Genomic DNA, 14,565 nt, shown 5'->3' with positions numbered 1-14,565 from the left:
CAATTGGCTTAAAACATCAAAGAAAGTTCAAAACAGATAATAAAACTCTAAATGGCAATACTACACCTTTCCAAATCGCTAGAAACAGGAAATTACTCAATATGACTTAAAACAAAACAATCAAAGATGATATCAGCAAAAAGGAGTTAAAAGCAACAATATATGTTTAAAGTAGCAAAGAAAAATGATGTTGTGATGTTTTGGAGTTGCGATGTTTTGGCATAATCATGAATTTATTGAGAACACGTGAATTTTGAGTTGTAGTTTTTATGTATTTATTGTTATCTTACTTGTGAATTTTTGTTACATTATTTATGTTTTTATTGTTATCTTACTTTGGATTCATCATAGAATTGTAATTTAGGTAAAAAGAACCTTAAAACTATCTAGACAACTTCTAATGTACTAGAAATGACAAATAATTGAGTGAACAAGTTATTCTTAAGACAAGTTGTACAAATCACTAGTGAAACCTCAAAAGCTCTACTACAAATGTCAATAGAATGGAAGAACTTTGCAAAGTGCAACAAAGTAGCCTAAGAATGTGAGTTATAGACATCTTAACAAGTTTAAAGTTGTTAAATGAAGCTAAGAAACGTGTGAAATTGGATGAAGTACCTAAAACTAAAAATTGTACTACTTGAAACCTAAAAAAGGTACTAAAGAGGTGACAAATTGAGAATTCATCTAAACTAAGCTAAGAATGTGTACTCTACACATCCTAAGAAGTTTAAAGTTGTTAAATGAAGCTAGGAAACATGTCAAATTGGATCAAGTACCTAAAACTCTAAATTGGAGTACTTGAATAGGAAGAATTTTCTACGAGACTTTCACAAGGTTAGATTCGAACATGGGTCAGCTCCTACACCGGATGCTATGAGTAATGAAGACAACGAAATCTGTAGGACACAATGTTGGATAGATGTCATTGGTGGGAAGAAAAAGGGACGAGTGTACGATGCATGACAACTTGCTGCAAACTACACAGCAACAAGAGGAGGTACTCTGAAGCACCAACCTTTTTCTTCAACCACCACTGCTGACGAGGCCATCGAGTGCGTGACACAGCTACTACAACAATGTGACCAGGAAAATCATGATTTGAGAGACGAATATAGCTCATTGAGAGACGAGTTTACAAACTTTAAGTCCTTGGCCATGAGAGTGTTGCCTAAAGCTTCACACCTTCATTCCACCGTCCCTCCGACCCAGCCACGACCCTCCCTATCACCCGCCGTCCCTCAGGAGCCCATATCAGTCCAGCCCACATCAGTCCAGCTCACATCAATCTAGCCCACACCAGTCCACCCCACAACAGTCTAACCATCTATAGAGCAGCAGGATGATGAAGATCATTTTGATGATGACTATGTAGATTATTAGTTTTATTTTGTTATTGAACGTAGTAGAACATTTGGATGTTAGAACATTATGATTCTGCTGCATTATAATATGCTCATGTCTTTCAAACATTTTACCATTGTTGGTCTAGATGAATATATTATTTTATGTTTTATGGATCACGGTTCATTTATAAATACAAGTTCTTAAATGTTGTTTTATGTTTTATATAATTGATGTTATATTGTTGTTTACTCCTTCAATGATTGGATGATTTTGGGAATCATATTATGGAGGTCTGTTTGTGGTTTAAAAATGTTATGCAAAGTCTGTGTTGTGAACATGTTATGCAGGTTTGTTTAGGTGGATAACAAATACAAATATAACTAAATTCTAGCTGGTTCTTACCGAAGGACTTACCGAAGGCCTTTTCCCTTCGATAATTATCGAAGGCCTATGCCCTTCGATAATTACTGAAAGATGTGACCCTCGATAATTACTGAAGGACAAAGACCGTCGGTAATAGTTAGTGACAAAGAATTTACCAACGGAAGTTTGGCCATCGCTAATCCGACGACTTTTGGCTGTTTCCGATGGACTAGGGCCGTCGATAATGCCTTTGTTTTTGGTAGTATGTTTGGATTTATGAATTGATTTTTTTTAATTGTTTGATTTCTCTTTTGATTTCTAGTTTTATTTTTCAATTTTACTTTTATGTTTTCCAATCCCTAATTTGGATTTGTGTTAAAAATTTAAAATATGATTACAATTTAATATATATTCTTGAAAATTATCAAAAAATTTGAATATGAAAGTAATTAATGTTGAGCGGATAGTATAAGGAATAGCTTTTGAAATTTAATGGAGTAAATTAAAATTTGTAATTACAAAATGATGAGAAAACGGATTAAAATAAAAAATTATAGAACAAAATATTTTGATACGAATTTTTTTTTTAAAGGTGGAATAAATAAATTTATACTTGAGAAATCACCTCAGATTACATGGTTCCAAACATACAAGTCTCCGAAATTTATATATCACATGGTTACGTACATATCACATTAAAATTAAACTTGATAGGTTTTAGTCCACGTATAATTAAAGATAATTTGGGTTTGTAGGTAAGGTTTATCAAGTTATTCATTAAGTTGGAGGAAAAGTTTGAGAAAATTATTTAATATAGTTTGGTAAGAGCTTGGTTATTGTTTAAGTGATATTCTTGCAGCAGTGCAGAAAAGGCTTTTAATGCCTGTTATTTGGAGTTTTTGGCGTTTGATCACTGTCTGGCGTCTTATTGGGAGACGTTAATGGGACATCAGACTCCATGGTCAGGCGTCTATATAGACGACGGACTGTAGGTCGGACGTCTATATGGACATCGTCTGGCTTGCATTGGTGGGACGTCTATATAGACGTCTGACCATGGGATAGTCAATGTTTAACCATCTGGAACGTATGTTGACTTGTAATCCATTAGACGTCAGCATGTGCACTGACAAACGTCAATAGACGTCAGACGGTACCATAATAGACGTCTACTAGGTGTTTTTTTTTAAATTAATTTATTTTTACAATAAAACCACACCTGAAAAGCAGAAAATTATCCCAGCACAGCAAAATATAATATATCTTGAACGTTTCAAGTAAACAAAGTACTAAAAAATAATCCAAAACCTAAATTATCAAAAGTTAAAGTTAAACTAAATGTAAATGTTCAGTAAAATAGGAAATCTTCCTAGGTCCATCTTTGGAGAAGATAAGCTGCCCACTATTGTCTTATCTTCTTAATTGCTTCCTCTAGTATAGGAAATGTACTCTTGAAGCGCTGCAAAATGAAGAAAGATTCATTATGTTTGCATATGTTCAAAGATGAATTTGATTTGTAATGTATTGAAGGTAAGCATCATTACCTCAACCCAATCATCTGTAATGGCAACTCGAATGATGGTCTTAATCCAAGACATGACATAGTAACCAGATTCCCATGAATCTAGCTGCTTGTTACACTAAAATGACAAACTAAATAGGCAAGCATTTAGATCATTCAATAACATAGAAAATGAATTAGAACTATAAATGACTTACAACCTTTGGATACAGAATTTGAACTAGCTGACCTCGGGCTTTACCCACAACTCTATTTACATTGAAAACATAAGGTAATATTCATATAACTATATTATTATAAAAATGAAGGTCAACATGAATTTGAAATATAAAAAGAGAAATACTTACCTTTGAAGCATGGTTTTCAAGTCAGCTTTCATCTTCCTATGCAGCAAACAAAACCATATAATTTTGCATTGTTTGGGAATGATGACCATCAACTTCCAGTGAGACCTATCATGAATCATAAATAGTTAGTAAACTAATTAAGTAAACCTTAATGTACTTTTACATAAAACAACCCATACCCATCAATGTATGGCACAAAGTATATGTCTTTGTTTGACTCAACCATCCATGTTTGCAAAATAATTTTGTTTGGTCTCAATTGTATTACCAAACGGTTGGATGGTCTAAAGTTCAACAAATCCGTACATGGAAGACCGACCTTGGTCCACAATGACTGTGTCCATGTACCTAAAACAACAAAGTTAAGTTATTAGAAACTAAGAATCTAAATATAACTAATATGGAAGACAAAATTAACTAGCTTACATGCGCCATAGTTGAAGGATGGAAATATTCAACATCCTGTCTCCCCCAATGACCTTTAGTGCATCATTAAATGTGATATATACTGACACATGGCACTAGATGCTAAATACTCTCAAATCCTAGTGAAATTCTATTGGTCCTTTGGACAACCTAGGTAATTGTGTCATGAGCTTTGCTAGAGGATCATCCTCCGCTTCAGCCATCTCATCATCTTCATCTATGACTGGCTCATGCATCGGCTACTTCTGAGGACGTATGAACTGAAGATAAAATTTTCAAAGTTATCAATCAATGTTTACAAATTTAACATATAAATACTAATAATAAAAATATTATACATGTGGTGTAGCAATGTGTAACATGATCAATGCTCTAGGCCAGTCTATAAATGTTCTTATGGCCTTCCCCACAAACTGAATTTCTAAAGTGGGTACAAGCACCTACGCTTGCTTGGGGATCCCAAACCTCGTCAATCGTCACACGCATGTGGTGGGGTAATAAGGGAACACCATGAATAGTTTGGCCTCCCTCAAGGACTCGTCCGACAGTCACAATGCATGGAGGATGCCCATCAACCAACAGCTCATACTGACCACTACACTCAGTAGGGTCTACAGTAAAGCACTAGGGTCTACACTCTAGTGCTGACCGAAGGATCTGTGGGAGCTTCAATGGGGAACTCCATGGTGCCCTGTGTCATGGAATGCAACTTCTCTTCAAGCGCTCTTTGAATTTCTTTTTGTTCCTATAGCTGCTCCATGAATTGTTGATCCATAGATCTCATGCTTTGGTTGAGCCTTTCCTCCCACTGAAGATCCATCTTCCTCAGTGCCTCTTGCCTCATGGATTAAGTGTTTTTTGTGTAGGGCCAAAGTAGTCACGAAGACCAATCGCCCCACCAACTCCACGTACACGTCCTAGCTGCTCGGGCTTTTTAATGGTCGTTGTTAGAATGTTGTCCCTACCTTGGCCAACAAATGTTCCCTAAGTCTGCTGCTCAACCAACTCATCCTGCATATAAAAAAAACTTTGTTACATAAAATAAATGCGATGATAAATACACAATCAAACAATGTTTAAAATTTGTACTCACAATTCTTTGTGAGATCAAGGCAACTGAGGAAGATATCATGTTCCCATCAGACTTAGTCCGAGCAGCCTTCCACATCTCGTACCTAGTAGGTGCAGGTGCTAGGTCGGGGAACTCAAGTCCTAAGGCCTCCGCTCCACTCTTTCTCATCTTCTTCTCAAGTAATGCATAACCACCTCGTGATAATACGTGTGGTGCATCATTTAGCCTTTGTCTTTCTTGGGCGGCTAACCTTTTACCCTGTCAAACAATGTATATTCATAAGTGTAAAATCATAATAAAACGCATTTATTAACTAAAGAAATATGTTAAGAAACAAACCTGTCAGTCCTTAGACTCTCTAGATGCATGAAACTACATCCACTCCTCCTCTATTATTCTGTACTTGTCACATGGAGACTCATGTTGTCTGTCTCCAAAGACATATAGACATGTCAGTCTTGTTTTGAAATCCCTCCATCTGATCGCTACATGGGATAACACTTTCCTTCTAATTCGACCAGTGTTTGAAATATCATAACGTTGTTGTTTAAAACAGAGAACATGTTAATGACATAATAAGAACAAAGAAAAAAATATATCAAATTTCTTTTAAGTAAACATACCTGAATGTCCTGCCATAAAAGGTTCGTGTCGACCTTTGGGATGTCATCCCAAGATGCAAGAACGATAGAAACATGGGTTTTTTCTAACACACCCAAATAACTCCTAAACCTATCAACATTTGGCCTTGAAGGCAGACTTGACCGCGAGTCAATGTCAACATGTATCCTCTGCTCCGCAACGCGTCAGGATGTCACATCGGGAAATCGTGTGACAGATCAACCATGTCCGGTCTTTCTTGATCCTGAGGTCGACATACCTGAAAAATATTATTTATGGTCAGTACTACATCAATTATCATAACTAAAACAACATTTAAAGTCACTAAAAAAATATCACAAAACCTATTAGGATATATTTTTCTTCATATCCCTTCATTGTGATCACTCTGAATTGTATGGATGTCATCGGCTACATCATCCACATTGTCTTCAATGGGTCTTGATGCAAAAGATGTTGTCTCAAGTATATAAAGAGAATCTTCATATGATATCCATGCATGTTTTTTCCTTGCAATACCACTGACCATTTTTTATTTGCTCGATCATTTACGTAGAATATTTTTCTTTCTTGACCAACCATAATAAATCGTTCATTAGTGTAATTCATCTTGTTAAGGTCCACCAATGTGAAAGCAAAGTCATCTGTCATGACACCGGAATTGATATCAACCCATTTACACTTGAAAAATGGGACTCTAAAACTGATATAATCAACTTCCCATATTTCTTGTATTATTCCAAAATAACTCATGCATGTTGTGATTGGATTTTTGTCTTTAGAACTAGCAAAGTGCACAACCTCAGCTTGTAGTGTAACCCCACTATTTTGAACTCTACTTTTGTCATCTTCTACCTTTGTCTGAAAAGAAATATTGTTTATATAGTATCCACCATATGTAATGACATCTGTGTTCGGCCCACAAGATAGCCTCAATAGACTTTCAGAAACATTTGGAGTTGATAAATCTTTTTCTTAAACCATTGTAAGAAGGTTTTGACATGTTCATTAAAAGTCCGTTTTTCACTCATTCTTGGGTGTGCTGCCTTTATTTCATTAACATGTTAAAAAATGTAAGGAATCACATCAACAGTATTGTTTAAGATGTACAAATGAGCTTGATCAACTTCTTTTCTAGTAACACTTTCAATTTTCACACCTCGAGCACTCTTACCTTCACATTTTCCTTCATGTCTGCTCTTAGGAAGTCTCACTAGTTCACAACTTGGCATATAACTTGAACAAAATTCAATGGCTTCTTCTGCAACGTATCGCTCTATGATTGAAGCTTCTGGTTGATACTGATTCTTGACATATCCCTTTAAGATCTTCATGTATCTCTCAACAGGGTACATCCACCTTAAGAAAACCAACCCACATATTCGAATTTCTCTAACTAGATGAACAATCAAATGAACCATGATATCAAAAAAAGAAGGTGGAAAATACATCTCCAATTCACACAGTAGTCTTATTCCTTCATTTTCTAATTGATCTAAAACTTGAGGGTCTAGAACTTTCTTGCAAATGACATTAAAGAAGAAACTTAGACGTGCAGAATACCTCTAACAGAAGCATGTAATATGCCTCAAATAACAACTAGTAACAATTGTTACATCAATACATGACAATCGTGAGACTTTAAACCAACTAACTTTAACTCTTGCATAGAAACAAGGTTACTAATATTTGAAGAATAACCTTGTGGAACCTTCACACTTCTTAAAGACTTACAAAAACTTTGTTTTTATATTTTAGAAAGAGTGTGACAAGCTGGTGGTAGATAGATGCATCTTCCAATTAACTGTGGATGTAACTCAGACCGGATTCCCATGTCAGACAAATCCTGTCATGCTTTTATTCCGTCTCTGGTCTTCCCTTTCACGTTTAATAAATTTCCGATGACACTGTCACAAACATTTTTTTCAACATGCATCACATCTATACAATGTCGTACATCAAGTTTACACCAATATGGGAGATTAAAAAATATTGATCGTTTCTTCCAAATGTTTTTCGCAAAGGTCCTTTTCTGATGTTTTCCGAAGACAATGTCAATGTTTTTGACTTCATTATAAACTTCTTCACCATTGCGGGATCTGGACACAACCTCATCCTCAGCACTTCCATTAAATGTTTTTTTCAATCTACGGTAAGGGTGATTACGAGGAAGGAATTTTCGATGTCTTGTATATAACGTCTTTTGACCATGCTTCAATTTAAGGTAACTAGTGTTTTCTTCACAAATGGGACATGCAAATTGACCTTTAACACTATAACCGCTCAAGTTTCCATATGCTAGGAAATAATTTATAGTGAAAAACAACATTGTATGCAAACAAAAAGTTTCTTAAACATCTGAATCGAACACTTCGACCCCTTCTTCCCACAAGATTTTCAAATCATCAATTAAATGTTTCAAGTAAACATTAATGTCATTACCAAGTTGTCTAGGACCTGATATCATCATGGACAACATGACATATTTTCTCTTCATGCACAAGAAAGGAGAAAGATTGTATATCATCGACATAACTTGCCATAAACTGTGTTTGCTACTTAAGTTCCCATAAGGATTCATACCATCAGTTGCAAGTGCACCAAATTCTGGAAATGTTTCAACAATCTTCTTCCATTGTGGTGAATCATCTCAATGTCGAAGAAGATTATCGCTCTTTCTTCCGGCAACGTGCCATTTAAGGTTCTTTGCATCTTTTTTAACAGAGAACATACGTTTCAACCTAGGTATTATAAGCAAATACCACATCACCTTAGCAGGTGCACCATCATTATTTTCATCACTAGTGTCTCTGTCATTTTATTTTTTAAACCGTGATAAACCACATGTTGGACAATACTTTAGCGAATAAAACTCCTTTATGTACAAAACATAATCATTAGAACAAACATGTATCTTTTGATATTTGAAACCCATTGGACATAATATTTTCTTTGCCTCGTAATTACGAATAGGTAGAGTATTATTTTTTGGAAGCATCTCCTTCAACAACTCCAACAACTCTGTGAAACTTTTGTTGGTCCATCCATTCCATTTTTAAACTAAACAACTTCAAAGTTGCAGACAGACGTGTAAAGTTTGAGCATCCTGGATACAGCGGTTGCTTTGAGTCGTTTATAATAGAAGCATACAAATTAACTCTTCCAAAATTATCTTCACCAACATCACATATCATGTCCTTTAAATGACCACTCAACCATTCTTCCACATAATCCGTTCCTCGTGACGTGGTAGATTGATCCGGTACTTCTCCATGCCAAGTCCAAACGGTATAAGTTCTCATTATGCCGAACATGAATAGATGGTCACACATATTGCCTAAGTCTTGGAGTATTTGATTAAGACAACGAACACAAGGAAAAAAATATTTCCCGTTCACAGACTTTGCGTTTTGTTCAACATATTGTAAGAAATCCGAAACACCATTTTCATATTCTTCATTGATGCGACGTTCATTCATCCAGCTTCAATCCATTGTATGTTCGTATAACATACTTAATCAGTTTCAATTTTTGACCTCTCACAAGGTTAGGCCCTACCCGTTACAAAAAATTATTTTTCATAATTTGCTAAGACACGTGCAAAGAAGTCCCACATAATAAATTTCATAAGATTTCAGCAACATTTCGCATTGGTTTCCGAAATACACGAAATGAGAGTCGGTAGGGATGACCACAATCAAATATGCATCCGCAGAACAACACAAATAATCTGAACCGAAATTTTATCATTGTTATCCATAAACTCCAACGTACATGTTATAGCAAATTATTGAAAATAATTTTTCCAAACTGTCCAATCGGACAATTCAAAATTTAATACAAACGATTAAAAGATTAATCTTTTGTGTTAAATTTCAAACGGGAACTAAGTTTCACTCAATGATTTCATACTAATAATCTAACATGCCAATCATAATAACACGACAAATTTTATCACATGCATATTCAAAAGCCAATAACATGCATACCTAAAAGATAATAACAATCATACTCAATAGCCAATAACATGCACACACAAAATCCAATAACATGCATACCTAAAAGATAATAACAATCATACTCAATAGCCAATAACATGCACACACAAAAGCCAATAACATGCATACACAAAAAGTTTTCAACAACAAAGCTAACCTTCTTAGTAGATTAAAAACGCAGTGAACGGAAATGAAGGAGTTCACGCAATAATTAGCGGGCCAAAAATGGTCAAAATCGCCGCCCAAGAACAGGCAAGAAACTGCACCAAAACGCAACGAAAACGCATTTTAATCGGTTCAAATGAAAGATAATTCATCAAAGAGTAATTTAATCGGAGCAAAACTAAGTTTAAATGGTCCAAAAGAGAGAAAACGCACCTGGAAAATGCAAATTGCAGAGAGAAATAAAATGTTTTAGACGTCGGTCCACCTCTATGTCTGACGTCTATATCCATTTGAACGTTGAGGCCCCTCCCAAGCCGACGTTTAAATCATTTTAAAATTAATTTTGGTGTAGACTTTTGGCGTCCAACTTTAGGGGCCCTAGCGTCTAAGGGGGTATTTAGACGTCGGTGCTGACGACCCGACGTGTAAGGGAAATGGAACAATCACTTTTTACCTACGTCTGCAGGCCATTTGGCGTCCGACTCTAGGGGAGTCAACGTCTACTTCGTATTTAGACGTCGGGGGGTTGGGATTGAATGTCTAAGTGGTGAAAAAAAATGACTTTTCGAATTCTGGGCTGACCATTTAGCGTCTGATAGGGTGAATCCGACGTCTAAATACGAATTACATGTCGGGGGCTCTCAAGTCGGACGTGTTAGTCAGCTTAGACGTCAGTCCTCCAAATCGGACGTCTAAATACAAATTTTATTTACGGAAATGTTACTGGTCATTTTTTACGTTGGATATTTGGTGGTCCAACGTCTAAGGGGTGACGTTAAAGGTCATTTCTACACTACTGTGGATTGGTCAAATGGGTTTGATAAATTTTATTATTGGTTTTAGTTTACTCAATGTGGATTGGAAATAGTACGATTTCTTCAACTCTTAGCTCTATAGTACGATTTCTAGTAAGGATGAAATTTCATCTAAGTCATATTTCATGTGTATATATGTGTATATAAGACTATTATATGAGTTAACACTACTAGATTAAACATTTTTTTTTGTTAAGAAAAGAAAATAAAGAAATGTGACTATAATGTACCACCAAATTACACTATTACAATGTTCAAATGTGATCTTGGAATTGCTTCAAGAGCATTTTCCCAAGTCAGTTAGCCAAAAACCAAAATGAAATTTAAGCTACAAAGGTTCCATGATATGACGACTCAAACAAGCTCAAAATAATGCCTAAAACTAGTGCAGGCTTCAAGCGTTGGCTGTTGCTATGTGCTACTCAAAAAAATGTGTGAGTTGAGCTTTTTGTGGTTGGAGATGTTACTGGAACAGCAAACTGCAGCTGTTGGACAGAGGAAAACAGCTGATGTAAAGCCCTCTTTCTTGCTCCAATTTCAATCCCCTAACCACGTCCTAGAAGGCTACCATAGTAGGTGTAGCTTTCTGCCTCTGAATGCCTCAATCAGATTGCACAACTGCTCTAAAATCCACTAGAAACAACATCAACCAGATCTAAGAAATTTGCACCAGTTTCAGCATATTGCACCAGAATTTGCAATCCAAGTTTCTGGAATGGAAAGTTTAGAGGCCAAAAATAGGGAATTCAAATGGAACAACACACAAATAATAGCGTTGAGATTGTTGTTAGGGGGAGCAAAGGTTTAGCTTAACTCACAATCTCAATAATATCTGAGTTTTTTATGATGACAACACATAATTAATAACACATGTATATTCTGTGTTACATGTTCCATATTTACATGTTATATGCTTTTGATCAATGTGTTCAATCTGTTTAAGCATATATGAGAGCATGTTTGTGTTGTTCATTGCATATCACTGTGTTACATATGTGTTTTTATGTGTGAATGCTTGACATATGATGATTGAAAAGGAAAACCATAAGCACTTATGTTGAATTTTAAATGTGTGGCAAAACAACAGTTTTAAGTCGACTTCATTATGTGAGAATTTTTAAAGAGAAAGTTTTTGAAAACTATGCTTAACACTATTGCATAATCGATTGCATGCGTGTTGTATTCGATTAAGTTAGTTATTATTTTGAAATATTGTTAATGCTTGACATAACTATCTAACAGTCATATTTTTTATGGTGTTGACCAAGCATTAAATGTTAGTCGACTGCATTAATTGCCGTGATTACTGTTAACTGTTATAACAAAATTGTTATATTCCAATGCATTAGTAGCTAAGTCGATTAAAATGCGTTTGAGATGAGTTATTCTATAAATTGACGCAGATTTGATTTCTATAAGAACTTTTGTGATTCTAACATTTTCATATCTTTTGCAGAAAGTTGTGATCTTATAGAAAGTAAAGAAAAGCTCCAAGAAACAAGAGTGATCGTGGTGATCAACTACTTATGATTTCTTGAAGAGCAAGATTGCTGTGTTTTTCAAAGGCTGATCAACTTGCACATTTGGGTGTCATTGAGAGATCGGATTCTACAATCTTTTGAAGATTGGTTTGAAGTTCCCTGTTGTGATTGCAGGAAGAAGAGCGTGCGACGTTCTTGACTTTGAGGGTGTCTTAAAGGGTTTAGACAGCAGAAGAGGTGATTCTTGCTGCTGGTCTTGTTGTGTAATGCTATATTTTGATTAAAGGGTTAGAGAGGTGTTTTATATTTTTGGCATGTGGTCGCTATAAAAGCCTTGTTGTAAAAACCTTGATCATTATAGTGCATTGGCTTCCTGTGGTTGGAAGGACACTGGATGTAGGCTTGGCCGAAATAGTATAAAAACACAGTGTTTGAATTTTCTCATCCCTACTCTCTTTATTCAATCGATTACGTTCTGCATTCATTCGATTAAATTTCCGCTGCATTGAAAATCTTTTACCTTGCGATTCAAGAAAAGTATCAAGGCATCATTTTTTGTGCAAAGGATTTTGAAAGATTTTATTTTTACATTTCACCAATTCACCCCCCTCTTGGTGTGAGAAATTGAGCCGTTCTATTTTAACAAATAGCAAGCACTCAAAAGGAACCTAATAAAGGAACTACAGTAGACTAAGAAAGCAAGAAAAGTCGAAATCACAGTTCAGAATCCATTCCAGTTGCAAACTGTTTGATAATTTCCAAAGTGTTTGATGAAATGCCTCAAAGAACTTTAGATTTTGTGTTTTTAACTTTCAAGGCTTGTAAACTGGATTGAACGGTTCTATAAGCTTTTTAACACTTGATTTTGCTTCTTTTAATCATTTATTTTCAATCTAAATCATAGAACCAACTTTTACCAATTCAGATTTGGAATTAATCAAATGAACTTTTCAAACAACACCTAGAAATGCAGAACTGCACCAGAAAAAAGTGGACTAATTTGGTGGTTTTAAACGCAAAAACGAGTGGAAGTTATTCAACAACTCATGTGAGTGACTAAACAACTTTGCTTGATGATTTTAAGCATGTTCAAACTCATAAACAACTCAGAAACTATTTATAACTCCAAATCACTGGTTCACTTCCAATTTAACTCAAAAAGTGATGGTTTAATAGGCAAATCTGCATATAGGCTAAAATTTGACCAAATGAACAGTGCTAGCAACTTTCAAAGATCAATTTAAACTTTTTCAAGCTCTTAAACAGCACAGAAACAACACCAACTGAAATCAAACCTTGCAATAGCCAAATATGTAGTAAAATATACCAACACACCACTAAAATCAGTTTTAATAGAATCAAAAGCTAGAACAGTGATCAAATTGACTCAAGGAAGTGTAAAGGCACAAAACTAAGCTAGAATTGGAAGTCTTAGCTTGACCAAATTCAAAATGGATCCATCAAAGAGTGATAGCACAGTGAAAAGCTGAAATAAAAACTGAAATAGTGGAATGCTAATGTTTGTGCTCAACCAAGCTCTGCAAATTGCATTTGATTGCTTATTATGGTATGCTACACCTTTAGCATCCTTCAATAGCAACAAACAAAGTTGTACAAAGCTTTAGAATCAAATAAACCGAACTGAATAGAGATCCATGAATTGAAACAAAAACAAATTTTTCTACAGCAGAGTTCACACGGTATTGAAATCAGAATTGATTTCTAGTGCTTCAACTTGTATCATCAAGGCTAGAACAAGTTCTCATTGCCTTTATTGCTAGATATATAGCTTGTCAAGCACTTGAACTCAAGCAAAAATGAAAACAAGCACAGTTGAACAGATTAACAAACTGGACAAAAACAACACTACAACCAAAGGTGCACAAGACAATGACAAACTGAAATTTAAATTTAAGGCTAGAAATGGCTCAAGCAATGGATATTCACCGTTTAAAATGATAGAAAAACATGAACACACATAGAAAACAACAAAACAGTAAGCATAAAAATAGAAACAAAAAAATAGCACTAGTAATTTAGAAAGTGACATTAACATTCCAATGAAGAAGATGACATTAATGTTCCAATGAAGACTAGGCTTTTTATGCTGAGAAATCGGGTTCTAAGTAATTTAGAAAGTGACATTAACATTCCAATGAAGAAGATGAATTCTAATATGCATGAAAGTGAAGTAGGTGAGATCTAACCCCAACAACATCATCATCTCATATTATCAACATAATCCATTCATTCTTGTGTCAAGCCTCAATTGATCAATTTGCATTCATATTTGCTTTTGTTGTATTTGCCCTTAAATACCAATAAAATAGATTTTGAGTCTTAATTAATTAAGTTATTACACACTTGTTAAGTAAACACAAGTCTCTTGTGAAACGATACTTGATCTT

General features: G+C 35.1%; 1 pseudogene; it reads right to left on the bottom strand.

Annotated features, from left to right (window-relative positions):
* Window positions 1-4,377: 4,377 nt before the first annotated feature.
* LOC148206015 (uncharacterized) lies at window positions 4,378-5,916 on the bottom strand (annotated as a pseudogene).
* Between the last annotated feature and the right edge of the window lie 8,649 nt (window positions 5,917-14,565).

Source organism: Vigna umbellata, chromosome 1 (genome assembly GCF_029865625.1).
Source record: "Vigna umbellata cultivar VRB3 chromosome 1, Vumbellata_1.0, whole genome shotgun sequence".
NCBI lineage: Eukaryota > Viridiplantae > Streptophyta > Magnoliopsida > Fabales > Fabaceae > Vigna > Vigna umbellata.
This window is presented reverse-complemented; position numbering and strand designations above follow the sequence as displayed.